The sequence below is a fragment of the Pantherophis guttatus genome, chromosome 1 (assembly GCF_059756535.1).
Source record: "Pantherophis guttatus breed Tessera chromosome 1, ASM5975653v1, whole genome shotgun sequence".
In the NCBI taxonomy this organism is placed as follows: Eukaryota; Metazoa; Chordata; class Lepidosauria; order Squamata; family Colubridae; genus Pantherophis; species Pantherophis guttatus.
Window position 1 is genome coordinate 53,342,613 of NC_142063.1, and position 18,841 is coordinate 53,361,453.

The window sequence follows — 18,841 nt, forward strand, 5'->3', positions numbered from 1 at the left end:
TCACCCATGCTCTGCCACCTGCCCCTTCTTCACCCACCGCCGTGCATGCCATTACTATACAAGCTGGGGCTTTTTTTCATACTGTCTTCTTTGGCACTGGCAATAAACAAAGCCTCTGTTCGCATTCCACTCTCAGTTTGTGCACTAGCCAGGCCCTCCATTCTCTCGTCAGTCAAGCCCTTTGTATGTGTTGGCCAGGACCCCCATTCATGTCCTGGCCAGGGTGTCCATTGAGGGTGTTCTACATTCTGTACCTGAACAAAAGAAGATAGCATAAAAGAATGGCCTTACAGCAGGCATGAAATCCAGCAGGTTCTGACAGATTCTGGAGAACCGGTAACAGAAATTTTGAGCAGTTCGGAGAACCAGCAAATATCACCTCTGGCTGGTCCCAGAGTGGGGTGGGAATGGAGATTTTGCAGTATATCCTTCCCCTGCCATGCCCACCAAGCCACACCATGCCCACCAAACCACGCCCTCAGAACCGGTAGTAAAATAATTTGGATTTCACCACTGCCTTGCAGGTTACAGTAGTGGCATTGTGTGGCAGATGTAGCAACAAGCAAGGCTGGGCTGTAGGGACATCTGGCAGCAGCGGGTAGGCAGGCAGCCAAAATGGCAAAGATCGGGGGGGGATGAATGAATAGATGGTTGAAGTGAAGGCAGTCCCTTATGTTTTTCCAAGAATGGCTTAGATCTGGATGCCTAAAGGCCGCATAGGATTCACTCAACAACAGAAACTGGGATTGCTGCAACTGCCATCATTAAGCAGGCTGGTCATATGATGTTTCACTTAATGACCATGCTGCTTAGTGAAGGAGTTTCCAGTTCCAATTAATCTCAATAAATGAGAATTGTCTGTATTTGTTTACAGTATTGTGCTCGTCGATGACCTTAATAAGGTTATATTCTATTCTGCTTACAGTATTGGAAAAGAAAAGGCTGAGATTAGGTTAAGGAATGAAAACCCTTCAGACTGTGTAGCACTCAATGGTCAAATGGTATTAATTTAATTTAATGATCCCTAAATTGTTCTCTTGCTCTTTGAGGCATTCTTGACACAGAAAAGAAATGAAACTACTTTGTGCAATCCATCATCTCCTCCTCATTCAAGGGATTCAAAAGCTTCAGTCACACCAATATAAGCAGAAATGGTTTAATTATCCATTGGTGCAAGGAAGAATCTGAACATAATTATTTGTGACAGAAGCTGCTCCTAGATCAAAATACAGCCATATGAAGCCCTTATATCAGTCAGAAATATTGGGGCATTTTTTATGTTGATCATGCATGATGTATGTGATAAAAAAATTATGTCCTTGCTTAATCATTATTGGTACAAAGATTCAGCAAACACATGCCAAAACCAGCCGAACACTTGACAGTGAAGATACTGGTCAATAGTTTCTGCCATTTAGGATTGACATCAACAATACACCAGGGGTCTGCAACCTTAAGCACTCAAGGAGCCATTTGGACCCATTTCCCACAGAAAAGAAAACACTGGGAGCCACAAAACCTGGGTGGGCATGGCCAACTCGATGTCACTCACTTCCACCAGTCACATGACTCCCCCTAGCCACGCCTACTCAGCAGGTCATTAGGGCAGAGAACCAGTTGTTAAAAAATACCGGGAACCACAAAACCCTTTTGACATTTCTCTCTCTCCCCCTCTCTCTGTATCTCTCTGCCCTGGCCACTTCTCCATCCCCTGCCGTCGCACTTACCTTCTCAGGCCAGGCAAGGAGTGACTGGTAGGGGAGGGGGAGGGGCGAGGAGGGGCAGGGCGGGGCCAGCCAGTGGTGGGATCACCCAACAGGGAGCCACAGCAGAGCACCCAAAGAGCCGCATGTGGCTCCGGAGCCACAGGTTGCTGACCCCTGCCATACACCATAGACTACTACATGGTAGAGTAGACTTGAAGGTCCTGGAAAAGATATACAGATATCATGATGTGTACAATCAGGATCACAGAGTCTTCCCTGTGAAACTTCAGAAGCAACAGATGGTCTCTGAAGAGGCAAGATAGAAAGAATATTGTCACAACTCGGGTTTTGCAGCACATTCCTGAGAATACCATGGATCACCAAGAAAACAACTGGACCATCAAACAAATCAGCTCAGAATTCTCACTTGAGGCACAAATTATCCTGCTTAAATTATCCTGCTGTGGATACATTATGATCTCATGTTGGGAAAGGTGGAAGAGAAAAGTATGATCAGCAGCAAAGTGTACGGACTCAGTCACAGTGATAATGAGTGCACTATTGCAGGACCTAAAGCACCAGGAGAAAATCTAGATGGATCACTAAGGTTCAACACCGTCATTGGCATCCTTTAGTCTCAAGAGACTATGATATTGTGCTCTGGAAAGAGGTCCTAAAATAGCATCTAGTGTGACTAAAAAGGCCAATTCGAGAGTGGCAATCCCTTCCACACTGAGGGCAGCTACATACTGTCCCCTGCCCAGCCCCCAGATTTCGCTGGTTCCGGGACTGCCTCTTTGCCTCAGCCTGCCGAACAAGTGTCTCTTCGAATTTGAGAAGGCCATGCTGCATCTTTAGCCTCCAAGCTGAACGATCGGAGGTCGAGTTTTCCCAGTTGTTAATGTCTATTCCCAGGGCCTTTAGGTCCCTCTTGCAGATATCCTTATATTGCAGCTGCAGTCTCCCTCTGAGGCGCTTTCCCTCCACTAATTCTCCATATAGGAGATCTTTCGGAATCCAACCATCAGCCATTCTCACGACATGCCCCAGCCAGCGTAGACATCGCTGTTTCAATAGTGTATACATGCTAGAAATTCCAGCATATTCCAAGGCTGCACTATTTGGAACTTTGTCCTGCCAGGTGATGCCAAGAATTCGTCGGAGACAGCACATATGAAAGGTGTTCAACTTTCTCTCCTGCCATGCGTAAAGGGTCCAAGACTCACTGCAGTACAGTTCAACACTGACTTGATAGAAATATAATCAATAGGTCTCGGGAAGGAGGGAAAGGGCGGGAAGAATTAGTTAAGATATCCTGTTTAGTCATAAATCTAGTCATAAGTCACAAACACACTCAGTGCTTCTATTCAATAGTCCAGGACTATAATTAATATCCAGGTGAGATAATAGAAAGCATGTGACTCAACTTCCGATTTCATATATCAGCAAACAAAGTTTGCAATAAGTATTCTGTGCTGCTTGCACAATTGTTCAAACGAATCTGGGCTGCTTCCTAAAGTCCTTTCTACCTTACTGTAGCTGGCTCTTAACTCTGGTCCTTCTTCAGATTAAGTCCATTGAGTGTGATTGTCTTAATGTACAATGTCTATGGAGATTCTCAGTCATCCAGGTCATGGTTGTCCCAAAGCAATAGCAATAGCACTTAGATTTATATATCTCTTCACAGTGCTTTACAGCCCTCTCTAAACGGTTTACAGCAGGAGTCTCCAACCTTGGCAACTTTAAGGTTGGAGACTTCAACTCCTAGAATTCCCCAGCCAGCTTTGCTGGGAGTTGAAATCCACAATCTTGGTCCTCATTTTACCCACCTCAGAAGAATGGAAGGCTGATTCAACCTTGAGCCTGGTGAGATTCAAACTGCCAAATTGCAGGCAGCTGAACTGCAGGGAGTCAGCAGAAGTAGCCTGCAGTATTGCATTCTAACCAATGTGGCTCTCTAAAGGGTGCTTTTTGACAAGGCAACTGGACTTTCTGGTTTTGAAGGTGTTTCGCTTCTCATCCAAGAAACTTCTTCAGCCCTGACTGGATGGTGCGGAATGGAAGGAGTTATACTCCTTGCAGACAGCTGGTCATTTGCATTCTTTTAGTTAAGATCACCTGGAGATTTATCTATGTCATCAGGGTCACCTGAGTGGTGCAAATGGGTGTGGAGCCTTCTTGAAACTGTTGAAAGGACTGTGTAGGATGTTGTATCCCTCCCCCTCTGTTGAGAGATTTTAATGTACAAGCCCCCCTCCAGAATTCTGCCTTCCCTTGTTCTCTCTTTAAATACTGACCTATTCGTGGCCTGAGAGAAGGAGGCTCAGAGTTTACTAAACTTAGGATACTCATGGGCAGAGGAATCTGGTAGCTGTCCCTTTGCTGAATTCTGGCACAACTTCTTGAATTTTTTTCCTCAACGGAGGAAATGCATGTGAGAGTGTACACTGCCATGAAAATGGCCAATATCTGTGCTGCTTTATCCTCTCTCTTTAAGCCCTCTTCCCAGCCAGCACAGCAACCTTGGTTGGCTGTGCAAGCGCACACCATTTATTTCATACATTCATCAGTGGCAGGTTGTGCGCTTGTGCAGCCGGCGGGTGGACCAGGGCGGCGATGGTGGCGGCACATTCAAGAAGGAGAGCTGCTCCGGTAACTTTCGGGCGCTTGCCTTCCCTGGCAGCCAGCCGCGGGAGAAAGGTAAGGAGTAGGACACGCCACATGGTGAAGGGCAGCCTGTGATTAAACCCAAGAAGACAGACCAACCAGAAATAGGGCTAGGCTCAGATACCTGGGCCATTACCATTATGGAATTGTTAAAGCAACAACAAGAGGAAAGGTTTTGATTAATTAAAAAAGACGAGTGGTTTAGGAGGGACACAGAGAGGAAAAATAGGTCAGAATGGGAAAAGAGTAAAAGAGACTACAGAGAAGAGTTTAGGGACTGATAGACTTACTCAAAGGAGTCCAGTTACCAGAAAGGGAATAAACTCTAAGGTTTTCTGAACATATAGAGAGGGAAAGTGGTCTCAAAAACTGCATGATAGAGCAAGAAGACATAGAAGCCTATTTTACTGTATTTGAAAGAGTTGTTATCTGGGACAGTAAATCGGTGGCCAGAATAGCTCTATATTTAAAGGGGAAGTCTTTGAGAGGCTACAATAGTCTTCTAGCAAGTGAAATAATAGATTATTACTAAATTAAAAAGATAATCCTATATAGATACCATATAACTCCTTATACCTGTAGGCAGAGTTTAGGAGCTACACCTATGACAAACGGATTTGTGAATTCTGGCCATGATTGGGAGACTTAGGCAAGAAACACTGCTCAGAGTCATTGATTGAGATAGGCAGCCATAGAAAGTGCACAAGTAAGTAAGTAAGTAAGTAAGTAAGAACAGATGAAAGGAGCAAAGAAAAGGAGGTAGAGAAAGTAATTTTAGAAGTTTCCAGAGATACTCTTGACAAAATGAGGTTTGGGATGCAAGAACACAACTCAAAAACGGATCAAAATATTAGTAGAATTGGCTGCGGACTATATGCCAGGAAAAAGATCAGAAAGAAAGAGAAGAATAAGGTTTCATCCATATAGAAAGGAACAAATAGAACAAATACTAGATCCTCAGGGATATTGCAAGGAGATATTGGAACAAGCCTATGAAAATCCATGATTTAGACATATTGGTACATACAGAATTTTGGATAGATTTTATTAGCCAGAAATTTGTAAAGATATGGCCCATTATTGTAGTTCCTTTCCTGTGTGTCAATTGCTAAAACCAAAAGGGAAACATGAGAATTGCTACGGAGAGAGTGCCTTTAATCCTATTCTTTTTTCTAAAATAGCCATGGAGGTGGTGGTTCCTTTGCCACCATTGAGTAAAAGCAATGTGTGTATCCTCATGGTTGCAATTTTGCAACCTGATATCCTGAAGCAGTTCCATTAAGGATGACCAATAAGAATAGCTGAGGAACTGGTCAAAATCTTCAATAGGGTAGTCATACCAAATGCAGATCAAGGAGCCAATTTCTAATTGGCACTGAATAAAAACGGGCCTGTAACCACACATTGCCTCTAAATTTGAAGGACAAGTTACAACAATTTTATACTTAAGAATTATCTAGTAAATATTGTCAGGAGCCTACTAACATCACATCTCTCAGAATCTCTTTCCTGGTTATCTCAATTTGTTTAAGCTCTTTCAACTCCTGTCCTAAAAATCAGTATAGGCAATAATGGAGAATATTTGTAAACTTTGACATTACCAAACTAGATACTTTTGTCAGTACTTGACACTAGAGAATAGAGTTTGTTGACTGTAAAGTGTGGCACTATCTGTCATGTTCCGAAATAAAAGACTCCAAACCTTGATGATGATGGTTAGAAGATGCTTTATCGATACAGACTGACATCCATAAACAATGAAAGGAAATATTGTTGGAGCTATTGCTCCATGCTCCCCACCACCTTATAAAGTCTTGTGCCTAAGCAGACCCCCCTTCTACCCGCGCTCATAATCCATGGGCTACCCGCCCACACACTGGTCATACCCATCTCATTCCTACCTACTTCCTACTGCTACAGGGAATGTCAGCAAGCCACAATCACCCCCAATCAGCCCCAGTCCTGCCAGCACTTTCAGCTCTTTCAGCCCCAGTCTTGCCAGCACTTTCAGGTCCCAGTTCAGGTCAGCACTTTTAGGGCTGCTAGGCTTACTCCTTCCCTCCAGGAGCCTCCCATCACTCGGAGATGCTTGCAATTCAACAGTGGAGAAGGCTGCCGGCTGCCTTATGATGTAATCCTTCCCTTCAGGAATGAGAGTAGGCTGTAGCAGTGGCTGGCAGCCTCCTGGAGGCAGTAGGATCAAGATTAGCTCGGTGGGCTGTGGCAGCGCCAGCCGCGCCGGGGCTGACACTATCCTATCTTCATTAGAGTTGTGTTTGTTTCTGGTCAGTCTACTAAGTTTAGTTCGTTTTGTTACCTCAAGATTTCTGAGATCTGCTTGTCCAGCTGGTTCTGTACATAAAACAAGGTAGTATTTCTTTTTAAAAATTCTACCTTGACAGTTCTGGGCCTGCTACTTAGTAGTTAAATGTTGGCTTTCAGATTGTATTTTTAGGTCATTGTTACCACAGCTATAGTCTCCTCCCCAGCACTGTGCAATACTTTGTCTAGATGATATATGACATCCACAATATTTGCCCCAGATAAATTACATGCAATTTATATGCATGTGACCAACCTATATTTCTATTACTAATTATGAAATTGCCTGAAGTCCTTTGTTCCTTCCTCCTGAAGAGCTTTCTTCTCTAGAAAAGATGTGGCTCATCACCCAAGGATTGGATCTCTCCTCCCAGAACATTACATCACCTGCAAACTTATGTCCTCCTTTCCCAACGCTTTTTTCTTCCTTATGTCAAGGGAGATACCATCCTGGGAGTCTTACATATATACCAACCTGCCTCTCCAAGCATCTCCAGTTTAGCCATTTTGGTTTCAAAGAAATAGATTTTCTGAAAACATGCAGCTCTTTGAATTTACTTTAAACCCCCAATTTATGTCCAACAGGCAGATAGTTGTACATTTGACACACTATGTATGCAATCACTGAGCATGCTCGGGCTGGCTTTCTTCCTCGTATTGTTTTCTCCTTTAGGAAATGCTTAAAGATTGCCACCATGTTAATTTCTCCTCACTCTGGATTCCTCACACAGTTCCAAGCCACGACTTCATGCTGAATCTTTGGAGACGAGAGGTGAGTATGCACCTTCCCTGTCCTAGCAAAACTCCTTTGCTTCTGTTCTTACTACTAGTCACTTTCTTTGGCCATGTACTCTCAAATATTCCCTCCTTTTTGTAACAGTACTCTAACATCAGAATGTAAACTATCTTTGAACCAAAATAGTTATGAGGCTATCTGTATGATAATTATGAACTGTGAACATGTGCACCTGATTAGATGTTTTATTTGAAATAACACTTTTTCAAATGACGCATACAGGTAGTCCTCTACTTACAAAGTGTTCATTCAGTAACTGTTTGAAATTTAGTTGGCGTTCAAAAAATAAACTTAAGAGCCATGCCTAAAGTTACAGCCATTGCAACGTCCCAGTCATATGATTAAAATGTGGACACTTATGACCACACTTATAAGGGTGCTGCAACTCCAGCCAACCATTTTATTTCTCCCCACCACATCCATGCTCTTTTGGCTGCCCTGCACAGCGGCACTCATCAGCTGCAGTGCCCGGCTAAAGTAGAGGTCCGGGGCCTTCAGCAGTTTCAGCCAACTGCCACTCTCCCAAAACCCTTGTTCAAGCTGGCATGTTATTTGAAGAAGGAATGGCATGCATGATTTGGAGAATGAGGCTTCCAAAGCACTGTAAGAATAGGGCTCCTGCCATTCTCCAAACTGCACATTCCATTCTTGCAATCCTTCAAAAACTTTCTGATCTTACTGGTGCTCACTTCGGCAGCACATATACTAAAATTGGAACGATACAGAGAAGATTAGCATGGCCTTGCGCAAGGATGACATGCAAATTCGTGAAGCTGCCTTCCGCCGCAGCCCTGATCTCCCTGGGTGAGTGAGAGCCTGCAGGCTCCAGTCGAGTCAACTCCCGGGCCGGACCAGCCTATCTGCCACCACCGCCACGGAAAGCCCCGGTCGAATGCCAACTCCCGGGCCGGCCTAGGCCACTGCCGCTGCACTGCCCCCCCTCCATCCCCAGCCTTGCCTGCCTAGCTCTGCTGCCATGTCTCCATCACATACGGTGTGCGGTCTAGCTAGCTGTGACTCCCCTTCCTGGATCATTCCCGGGCCGGACGACCTACCTGCCGCTGCCACAGAAATTCCTGGTCAAGAGCCTCCCAGCTAGCCAGCCTACCTACAGCCACTCCCTCTTTTTTTCGGTGCAAGAAGCCTCCAGTCATCACTCTTTGCCAGCACAAGCAGCCTTTAGCCGCTGCTGCCAGCTCAGTTCCGGCCAGGAAAGAGCAGCGGCTGGAGGCTGCTCACACCAGCAAAGAGGCACCAGCAGCCATTTTCTGATGTTTTCCAGGCTCAAAAATGGCCTGAAAATGGCTGAAAAATGGCCGGTACAAACACAGCTTGTTAAGGAGCACAGTTCCTCCATCTTAGCCATGTCCTGCAGCGGGGGTGCCCCATGGCCGGTTTATGCCATCTGACGCCGGACCAATCAGCTGGGCAGTGCAGGTTCAGCGGGGAGTGTTGCACCCAGCTGTTGCCTTCCGATGCCGGGCTGCAATGGCTGCAGCCGCCACAGCCGGGGCCACTGCCGTCACTGATTCTGGCATGGCTGTCGCAGTTGTCACCACCATTGCCACCGTTCTCGCTACTGCCGCACTCTCCCACTGCATCCCCTCTCTAGGTATGACGAGCACTAGGCTGCCGCAGCTGGTGCCACCATTGCCAATTCTGCCATCGCTGCCTTTCTTCATCCTGCTTACCTTCCTCCTGCGGCTGACTGCTGATGGCAGAGGGAAGACAAGCCAGGGCTGAGCTGTCCTTTTGATGGATGCTGATGAATATGCTTTCAACTACATGTAGAAGCATGGAAATTAACTAAGCTATATTTGCTAATCCTTATTTTCTTTGAAGGCATATATGTGGTTTTATTATCTTGTCTAAATAAGGAAAACTCTGAAGATCTTTGTTTATATGTTGAGAATCAAAACAGCTTAACATTGAGAATCAAAGATAAAGAGGAATCGGTGTATTTCAAGACATGGGGACGATTTTATGTATGGTTAGAAAAGAAATATGAATAAAAGATTATAGAGAAATAAATTATATAAGGTATGAGTAAATGAGAAAGAAGACAAAAAAGAAATAGAAACCCAGAAGACACCTGTGTAAATGGAAAAGGGAAAAGGGGGGGAAAGAGAGAAAATGTTATTATATAAATGTACATTTATGATGATAAGTGTGAATTTAGCAAAATGAAAAAGTAATTGAAATAAAGTAAAAATCGGGATTGCTTGAATACTAGCTTGGAAAATACTAAATTGAAAATGAATACAACAATAGAGAGAGAATGGAGAGGGATAGAGGAGAGAGAGGGAAAGAAGAAAGGGAAAAGGAGGTGAAGAAAGAGGGGAAACGAGTAGGAGAGAAGGTTAGAAGGGAGAAAGAAGGGAGATGTAGGAGAAAGGAAGGGGAGGAGAAGGAGAGGAGGAAAGAAGAAAGTAGAAGAAGTAGAAGTAGAAAGTAGTAGATGGAAGAAGGGAGGGAAAGGAAAGAGGAGAGGGAGAAGAAGAATTGTTGTAAAACAAGGGAAATGAAATGGTAAAAGAGCAATCCCGAATATAATTAAATTGCTTAGGATGAAGATTGTATTAGTATGAAAGTTAAAAGAAAATATGTATGTTAGATAAGAAATTGTACATTGATGTTTATGAGGAAAAAAAATAAAAAACTTTCAAAACAACCAGCCACCATTGTTTGATTTTGTAAAAAAAATAATATGCTCTACGAGTACCGTGTTTCCCCGAAAATAAGACCCTGTCTTATAATTTTTTGAACCCCGAAATAAGCGCTTGACCTTATTTTCGGGGAGGTCTTATTATTTTGGGGCGTGTGGAAGAAACCAGAGGAAATGGTGGGGACTGGCTGTGCATGTGTTTAAATATTTTCTGGGAGGGCTTATTTTCAGGGGCGGGTTATTTTATTGCATGCACTCAAAAGCCCATTCGGATTTATTATCAGGGGATGTCTTATTTTAAGGGAAACAGGGTAATACATGCTACATTGTGAGTTTGGTAAATGCCACGGAGTTTACTTTGTGCCTGATGACTGAAGTTTACAGACTGATTTTTCATGTTCTAATCCTACCTTTGTTTTAAGAAATGAATAAGAAAGGAATAATGATAGTAACAAAAAGGGAACTACTGATAAGGCCTGTGTTGTACCAGTTTATTTTCCCATACAAAATACAAAAGAGCTAAAGCTAATCAAACAAAATCTGTAAAAATATTTGAACATTTTTATGACTGCTTGTTTGCTATAGTACTTGTGTAAAGCCTATTGGATAAAGAACAGCTAAAAACAATGAAAAGATAAAACTAGCCTGATGAAAAATTTGGCAAAATTGTAGGATTTTTTTTTACTTTTTAATTTTAATCCAAAAACTAAACAATATCATTTCTTTTGATGCTTATAGCTACTTAATGTATTCTGTTAGTAAGTAGATATATTTTAATAGCCATATGTTGTGATAACATTTTCTCAAATTAGAAAAGAATTTACAATGCCATTGTGCAAATATATACAAGTGAAAATAAGCAATACTAAAATTCATATCCATTTCAAACATATTGGAGATCACAGCTGTTACCTAACACCATAGATCTGATGTCATGCGGAGGTCAAAAACGCGACACGCGGAGGCAGCAATTGGTGGCGATGTGCTGTGGCGATCCCTGCAGCCTGGAACAGGTCTAAAATGGGGAGTGCAGAAGCCGAAAATGGCCAAAGGGTAGAGGCCAGTGGTGAAATCTAAAATTTGTTACTACCAGTTTTGTGGGCGTGGCTTGGTGGGGGGTAATGTGACTGGGTGGACGTGGCCAATTTTTTTTTTTACTTTTAAAACCATTTTTTCTACAACCTTTTCAGCGAAAAGGTTGTAAAAAATGCTTTCAAAAGGCTCTGACGATCCCAGCTGAGTTGCCTTTTTTTGAAAAAGCCACTGCCAATCAGGCAACTCAGCTTGGATCGTCAGAGGCATTTAAAAGAAAAAAAAGGGTTTTTTCTTTTAAATGCCTCTGACGATCCCAGCTGAGCCGCATGATCATCAGAGGCTTTTTTTTTTTTACTTTTAAAAGCATTTTTTCCACCGAAGAGGTGTAGAAAAAATGCTTTTAAAAGTAAAAAAAAAAGTCTCTGATGATTGTGTGGCTCAGCTGGGCATTGGGGGGGGGAGCAGGGATTTTTGCTACTGGTTCTCCGAACCACCCACCTCCATCACTACCGGATCGGGTGATCCGGTCCAATCCGGGAGCATTTCACCCCTGGTGGGGGCTGGTGGGTAGGCGGGGCTTCAACAACATTCGGTGTATAAGACGCACCACAATTTTCACCTACTTTTTTGGGGGGGAGTGACTGCGTTTTATACTCCAAAAAGTATGGTAACAAGTCCTTAATCCAAAAGGTAATTAGGCCATGCATTTGTCTTTCCAAAGTTGAAGATTCAGTCCAATCTAAAATATAGACAAATTCCTTATGTGTCCAATCACACTTGGAGAATAAAAAATTCTATTCTATTCCACAATCTGGATTTGATTTAGGAGATATCAAATCACTTACATCATCACAAAGTAAAATATAAAACTTCAGCTCTGATGGCTGAAACAAGTAACTCTTTGAAAGAAGTGGGTTATAATATTGGTGTGCATGCTATGGGAAGCCTCCACCCCCACCGAAGAATGAAATATTTTGGGAAATATTAAAAAGGGCAGAATATTATATTTTCCTAAAGGAGAAATGGAGAAACATGTTTTTAGAGGCAGAAAGCAGTCCCCAGCACTGTGCCTTAAGTGCTGGCACAGCAGATGCCAGCACTTAAGGAGATAAAGAACTTATTGAAAGAGGAAGCCAACTATCTAGATTGCTCTATTCATAAGCAAAGCAAATACTGCAGTCAGAAATCCATTCAAGATAGGGTATTTCAAAACTCCTTGCAGCAAAATTTGACAGCTAACAAAAGCAGAATGGTAGCATTAGTACAGCAGCCCCTCACCTAAGATCCAGGACAAAAGCCATTATTTATTTTATTTATTTATTTATATTGAATTTCTATACCGCCCTACTCCCGAAGGACTCAGGGCGGTGCACAGCCATGAAATAAAACACATAAATATACAAAATTTAAAATCGAATAAAATGAATTAAATAAATTTGGCTGAATTAATATCCAATTTAAAATACCCATATTTTAAAATCCATTAAAAATTTAGAATTTACACTTAAAAGGGGGAAGATTTAGGCGAGGCCAGCTTGATGAAACAAAAGCGTCTTCAACTCGCGGCGGAAGGTGCGCAGATCCGGAATCCTCCGTATCTCTGGGGGGAGCTCATTCCAGATCGTCGGTGCCCCCACAGAGAAGGCTCTCCCCCTAGGGGCCGACAGCCGACATTGTTTGGCCGACGGCACCTGGAGGAGCCCCTCTCTGTGGGAGCGTACTGGTCGGTGGGAGGCTGTTGATGGTAGTAGGCGGTCCCGTAAGTAACCAGGTCCCAAGCCATGGAGCGCTTTAAAGGTGGTAACCAGAACCTTGAAGCGCACCCGGAAGACCACCGGGAGCCAGTGCAGCTCGCGCAGGAGAGGTGTTACATGGGAGCTCCATGTTGCTCCCATAACCACCCGCGCGGCCGCACTCTGCGCCAGTTGGAGCCTCCGGGTGCACCTCAAGGGGAGCCCCATGTAGAGAGCATTACAATAGTCCAGACGAGAGGTGACGAGGGCATGAGTGACTGTGCGTAACGAGTCCCGATCTAGAAAGGGACGCAACTGGCGAATCAGGCGAACCTGATGAAAAATCCTCCCGGTCACGGCCGTCAAGTGCTCTTCTAAAGACAGCCGTGAGTCCAGGAGGACGCCCAAGTTACGAGCCCTTTCTGTGGGGGCCAATGATTCGCCCCCAATAGCCAGCGATGGCGCCAGCTGACTATATCGGGACGTCGGAAACCACAGCCACTCGGTCTTGGATGGGTTGAGCCTGAGCCCATTTCTCCCCATCCAGATCCGCACGGCCTCCAGGCACTGGGACATCACTTCAAGGGCATCGTTGGGGTGGTCTGGGGTGGAGATGTACAGCTGGGTGTCATCAGCGTACAGATGGTACTTCACCCCGAAACCACGGATGATCTCGCCCAGCGGCTTTACATAAATGTTGAACAGAAGGGGCGAGAGAACCGATCCCTGCGGCACCCCACATATAAGGGGCCTCGGGGTCGATCTCTGCCCCCCTGTCAACACAGACTGCGACCGGTCAGAGAGAAAGGAGGAGAACCACCGTAAAACGGTGCCTCCCACCCCCAACCCTTCCAGCCGGTGCAGCATGATACCATGGTCGATGGTATCAAAAGCCGCTGAGAGGTCTAACAGGACCAGGACAGAAGAACAACCCCTGTCCCGAGCCCTCCAGAGATCATCAACCAACGCGACCAATGCCGTTTCCGTGCTGTATCCAGGCCTGAAGCCCGACTGGAACGGATCTAGATACGACGCTTCATCCAGGTACTGGGGTAGCTGTCGCGCAACCACACTCTCAACAACCTTCGCAACGAAGCGAAGGTTGGAGACTGGACGATAATTAGCCAATACTGCCGGGTCCAGGGAAGGCTTCTTGAGGAGAGGCCTCACCACCGCCTCTTTCAAGGCGGCGGGAAAGACACCCTCACCCAACGAAGCATTTATAATCCCCTGGAGCCAGCCTCGCGTCACCTCCCGGGAAGCCAGCACTAACCAGGAGGGACACGGGTCCAACAAACATGTGGTCGCGTTCAATCTACCCAGAATCCTGTCCACGTCATCTGGGGTCACAGGATCAAACTCATCCCAGATAACAGTCTCAAGACCTGTCTCTGTCACCCTCGCTGGATCTATCCCGTCAGAGTCCAGACCTGCCCGAATCTGAGTGATTTTGTCATACAGATATTGAACAAAATCCTCGTCTCTCCCCTCCAAGGGGTCCTCCCGCGCTTCCTGGTGGAGCAGGGAGCGGGTCACCCTAAACAGGGTGGCCGGGCGATTATCTGATGACACAATAAGAGCAGTAAAATGAGTACATTTTGCTGCTTTTATCGCCACTAGGTAACTCCTAATATAAGATCTTACCAGTGTTCGGTCAGATTCAGAAAGACTAGCCCTCCAACAGCTCTCTAGGCGTCTTTTCCGGCGCTTCATCTCCCTCAGCTCCTCGGTGAACCAAGGAGCCAGGCGAGATCGGCGCCGGGTCAGAGGCCGCAAAGGCACGACTCGATCCAGGGCTCCAGCAGCCGCCCTATCCCAGGCGGCCACTAGGTCCCCAGATGAGGCGTGAGCCAGAACCTCCGGGATTGGCCCAAGCTCCATCTGGAACCTATCCGGTTCCATCAGGCGCCTGGGGCGGTACCATCTTACCGGTTCCGCTTCCCTGCGGTGGGGTACTGCGGTTCGAAGGTCAAGGCGAAGGAGCGAGTGATCTGACCATGACAAGGGCTCGATGACTATATCCCCTATCTCGAGATCACTCAACCACTGTCCAGAGACAAAAACCAAGTCCAGTGTGTTTCCCCCAGTGTGCGTAGGGCCATGAATTAGTTGGGTCAGGTCCATGGCCGTCATGGAAGCCATGAACTCCCGAGCCACCTCAGACGCCTCACCCACGGATGGCAGGTTGAAATCCCCCATGACCATAAGTCTGGGGGTATCAACCGCCACCGCGGCAATAACGTTGAGTAGCTCGGGCAGGGCTGCCGCCACGTGGCAGGGAGCCAGGTACGTGATCAGCAAACCCATCTGAACCCCATGGCCCCACTTCACAAGGAGGGACTCACAACCAGCTGTCTGAGGTACAGTGGTCTCCCTCGGCCTAAGGCCTTCTCTAATAATAACCGCTACTCCCCCACCCCTCCCCTGTGACCTTGGCTGATGGAATGCGTGGAAACCTGGTGGGCACATTTCTACCAGAGGGACCCCTCCCTCTGGGCCCAACCAGGTCTCCGTAATACCCGCCAGGTCCGCTCCCCCCTCGTAAACAAGATCACAGATGAGGGGGGCTTTATTTACTACAGACCTGGCGTTGCACAACATCAGACGAAGGCCCGGGCCCTGAAGGTCTGTACTACCTGGAGAACGGGTGGAGCCTTGGGGGCCGGAGCACTCTACCGCTTGAAGACAGCGGGTGCGTGCTCCCTTAACATGATATGGCCCCCTGCTCCCGCCATATCTACCCCTCCCACACACAGTACCGATGGTGAAAGCATAGTCTGGACCAGCTCGACCCCCTCCGGATCCCCCACCACCCCCGCCGAACGTCCTGGCCAAGCCCGACTCTCCCCCTAGTGGGTTATCCCCCAAACCCACAATCCTAATTCCAATCCCACCCCCCTCCCCCCTCCCAGAACCCCTTAAAAGTTTAAACAAGGACAATTTTAAAAAACCCCGCAGCCCCCTCTTTGCGGCATGCCACCTCTCGGGACTCCAGAGCCCGTCATCGAGGTAGGCCTCGATAGAATGGAGGGCCAAACCTGCGAGAGGGGGGAGTCTCGCAGACCAAGAAGCTCCGCTGCTGAGTACATTAATCATAATGGGTAACACGACCATATCCTGAGGGTGTATATAAAGGACCGAGGAGAAGATAAAAGAATGGGGGATCTCAGAGATATATTTGCAGGACCAAGTCCCCTGTCCCCTCACAACAGAGGACATAGTCCAAAGCCAGGACGACCACAGTTTCAAGGGGGAAATAGATCTAACCACCCTCTCACGGTGGTTAGGTCAGCTGGACAACCCCCTCTTGTGGTGGGGTGGCAGCAATGAACCGATGCATATAGACAACGTCCGGGGGTCAGGTCCAAAAATCGCCCTCTCACAGCGTCCAGGGGTCAGGTCCAAAAATCGCCCTCTCACGGCATTTTGTCCGGTGGTAAAGACCGATGGTAAAGTCCCCTCGCTGGTAAAGTCCCCTCGCTGGTAAAGTGCATATGTGTGGAAAGCTGGTAAAGTGCATATATGTAGAAAGCGTCCCGGTTCAGCCCCCAGGGGCTCTGACACCTGGCCACCCTCTCACGGTCTCATTAGCCACAGTAGGAATTGCCCAACAACCTGTTGTGACCTAGGCTTCTTGAGTCATTAAAACACACAAGTAGTCCCAAAAACCTCTTTTATTGCAACAGCTGTGAATTACGTTCATTCACAGCTGAGTCCCAATTAGTTGCAAAAAGTCCTTCGGGAGAAGTCCTTCGGGATAATCAACAACCTTTATTTCCCTTGACACTCTGCCAAAGACCTACTTGGCAAAGCCACACGGAGTCCAGAATCAAACAGAGATGCTGACTGGGAACAGAATTAACGTTGCTTTCCTGCAAAGTGCTCACCTCCCTTTGCTCCTCTTTTAAACCTTATGGGAGGGGCCAATCATCTCCAGACCTTACTCCCGAGTCATCCCCTTTTGTTTTAACTGTTCGTGCCTTCTAGTAGCTCTGCGAATACATGCACTAGGAACAGGCTCCTCCTGTTCCTCTGCTGTCCGACTCTGGAGGCTCCGGAGTTCGCACATCACTCCCAGATGGCCCTGGCCCCATCTCTGCCTCTGATGCAGAGCCCTCATCTGGGCCTTCCCCAGACTCCAGGACTGGCCCATGTTCCTCCCCAGCCTTCTCACTGTCCGCTGGAGGACCACAACACACCCTTTCAGAACACAAGCCCCTTCGTTGCACAATCACACCCCACCCCCAGCGGCATTTCAGGACCTGTATAAAAATCCTGGCATTCATCTAGCTAATTGTTCAGCTGACCCAGAACTGCATGCTGTCTTTGTGTGTGGTTCTGCTTCCTCAATAAACCAACTTTCTTTCCAATCAGCCTCCATGTTCTTTCCAGGGTCTTTCTCCCAGCTTGGAACTGAACCAGATGGATTTTCCTTCCAACAATGCACAGGAATATGTTGTAAATCAGAGGTCCAGGCTTTTGCTCTGTTTCAAGATGTCTCCAAGATGTCTCTAAGATGTCTCTCCAGACTTCGTAGAGAACTTTATTTTTATAGTTTTACACAAGCAGATAAAAGGTAGCACAGTAACAGTATTCTGATTGGATAGAAGTTATTCACCCCCCTCTCAAGTTGCCATCTTCTCTAGGTGAGCTTATATTAGATCATCCACATCCGAGCCAATTATGAAGTAATGCAGTAAGCAGGAAAGACCCACAAATCACCAGCTGGCAGTGTGCTGCTACAGCCTGGCACTGAGACCTTTGACCTACTGACCTACAGAATAAACAAAATATCTGTTGTGATATAGAAGTGCAAACTGTGAACCTTATGTATTTGCATTTGACAGTGGAATTTGCAATAACACGAGTTGCACAATCCAGGTTTCATCATTTTGCGAACGGGCTATACACACGCCAGATTTATTTTGCTATTTTCCACAACTGAGAATTTGCTCCTTTTTCCTTCTCAGCAAGACCTTTTATTTCCATTTAAAAATCCATGCAGGGAACAATTATGTTTATCCAATGTAAATTTGAGTGTTTTGGTCTTGGCATCAACAGATTTTCAGTCAAACGAAAGCTTAGAATTAAGTTACGTTCTGTGGTTTTATCAGAATGTAGGAAGTTAGCACCCACCCCTTTCCTGGAAGAGTGAAATATTTTAGGAAATATGAAAAAGGCAGAATATTATATTTCCCTGGATGAGAAATTTGAGAAGCATATTTTACAGACAAAGCAGCTCCCACCTTCCTGCCCCCCACCCTTTGTCAATGGGCCATTAAGGCCTGGGCCAGTCTATTCTACATAACAAAGATCTGCCTCCTTCAGGCAGAGCCATAGTAGGAATTGCCAGATAGGATTAGCCCTCTACACAATAGCAGCAGAAACTCACCACGTGACCTGGGAAGCACATGTGACCATCAGCCAGCAAGGCCCCCACCCCCTGGGAGTCTGACAACCAATCAGGATACTCTTTTGGGGCCCCAAGAAATGCAGAGCCAGAGAGAGCATAAAAACCCGAGGATTTACTGTATCTGCCCCTTTTCTGTTCAGGAACTCAAGCCATGTGATCCTGTCCACCATTAAACCATCTTTCCAAGCAGTCTCCATGTCTCCAGTGTCTTTTTCCCCACTTGGAACAGAACCTAGAAGGATGTTTCTTCCAACAAGAACTTGACCCACTAATAAACTCCTGATTCTTAACTGATCCTGGTTTTCCTCTGGTTGTCAGCTCAGGAGACAGGCTGAGCAGGACTGGTGCTGTTAAAGCAGAATATCTCTCCCCATATTCTGACAGTATCCAAAGGAAGCTTCAAGGAATCTATGTTTAAGAACTGATCGCCTATTATTTTAGACTTTTAGAACATTTGCCTCTCAAACTTGGGGACTTTAAGACGGACGAACTCCAACTCCTAGA

At 46.0% G+C, this 18,841-nt stretch overlaps 1 pseudogene; it reads left to right on the forward strand.

The window, feature by feature from the left end:
- Positions 1 to 8,172: 8,172 nt before the first annotated feature.
- Positions 8,173 to 8,273, forward strand: LOC117666187 (U6 spliceosomal RNA; annotated as a pseudogene).
- Positions 8,274 to 18,841: the final 10,568 nt, after the last annotated feature.